Raw genomic sequence first — 1,785 nt, forward strand, 5'->3', positions numbered from 1 at the left:
CCGCCTCAGACTCTGCTCCCCAGCCGGGAGCTGAACCCTGCCTTGAGATTCTGCCTATTATGGCACTCGCTCCGGGCTAAGAGCCTGCTCCCTCCGAGTCCCTGTCCTGGCAGGCTCGCATCGAAGAGTTCAAGAGCGCTGTGAGATAGGTGATTTCCCTTGTCGGACTCGGCATGGGCAGTTTTGACAGCTTCAGGCAGTCTCTCTTTGATCGCGTGGCTGATTTGCGGCGATCGGGTGAAAATCGGCTCGCTACCCGTTGCATGCGTGAACTCCGTCTCTTGGAGCCACGCCTGATAGGGTTAGAGACCTTACTACGGGAAGGTCCAGAAGACAACATGGAGTCTTGCTTGGCTCATGTCAGGCGTCAGGAAGCCCTGGAGCAGGAGACCCGTTCCAAGGAAATGGCGGATTCGGAGTCTGTCGCCAACTTTTGGGTGGGTCAACAACATTTGCTAGAGGAGCAAATTATTGACCTCAATCGCACTATGGCTCGCCTGAGGGCCGAATTGGGACAGGCGGAGGCGAAGTGGAAGGGGCTCCAGTCCGACGTTGTTAAGGTCAGTAAGAACGCTGAGGCGGAAACTTGACGCCTGCTATCCTTGCGCCAGGCAGATGCTACCGCCATGTCGAGCCGTGAAGACCGGATTCGAAAGGCTGCTGAAAACAAGGCTCGGGAAGACCACGCAAGCCAGGTGGAGGCGGCCAAAGAAGAGATCTCCACTTTTAGCGTATTTGACTGAGACTTCTGCCTTATGATAATATTAAGACATTTCGTTTATGACTTGTTTGTTTATGAAGTCATAACTTTGTTCAAATGTATTGTCTTAAAAGCTGGGTGCATGTTTTGCTTCTTTGAACGTGATATTATGACTTTCGCAATTGCAAACACCATAACTTTGTTCAAATGTACTATCTTGAAGCATCAATGAGGTTTATGTCCGCTCATTGTGCGTATACCCTTTGGATATGTCGCTTTCCAGTGTTTTGCTCTGCAATTGCCGACAATCTCGTACCGCAGGCGAAATCTCTTGTGTGACGACGAGTCTATTTTCGAGGCCAAGCTCTATTCCGATGAGTTTACGCTGTCGGCGAAACTATGGTGGCGGCGAGTTCGCTAAGATAGTGAAGCTCGGCTCCTGACGATTTCACATTGCTGGCGAAGCTTGTATGCAGGCGAGACTCGGTTGCAGCGAGTTTTGCTTGGAAGCTACACTCAACTGCCGGTGAGTCCGAGTAGACAGCCAAACTCAACTGCTGACGAACTTACGCTGCAGGCGGAACCCGTATGATTTCGAGTTGTGACAAAAATCAAACTCGATTGATGGCGAATTTGAGTTGTAAGCGAAACTCGTATGATGGCGAGCTCACGCTACAGGCGAAATTTGGATGGCGGTGAGTTTGTCCATCAGTCAGAAATTCAACTGTGGGCGAAGCTTGTGCCACGCGTCCAGCTGCAGGCCTAAGTGCTCGCCAGCTAAGCCTCTGCGGGCGCATTAATGCTCATTTAATGGTGAAGCGACCGAACGCTTCGCCTCTCGTGCTCAATCCGATCGGTCATTTTGGGGTTTCGAGAGGACTGGCCTTTATTGGCGTTGAGTTCGAAGCGTCGCAGGACATCTGGACCGCTTGATCGCTTGGGGTGATGAATCTCAGCCGTCGGATTTTTTGAATATATATCCGCATTTGTCCCTCTTCAGCAGAGTCCTTACTGCTTTCGAGAAAGAAAAAATCCGCTAGAAGAAGATCTCCGCGAGAAACTTCCCTTCCTCATGGCCTCCTCTT

This window comes from Asparagus officinalis, chromosome 1, assembly GCF_001876935.1.
Source record: "Asparagus officinalis chromosome 1, Aspof.V1, whole genome shotgun sequence".
Lineage (NCBI taxonomy): Eukaryota > Viridiplantae > Streptophyta > Magnoliopsida > Asparagales > Asparagaceae > Asparagus > Asparagus officinalis.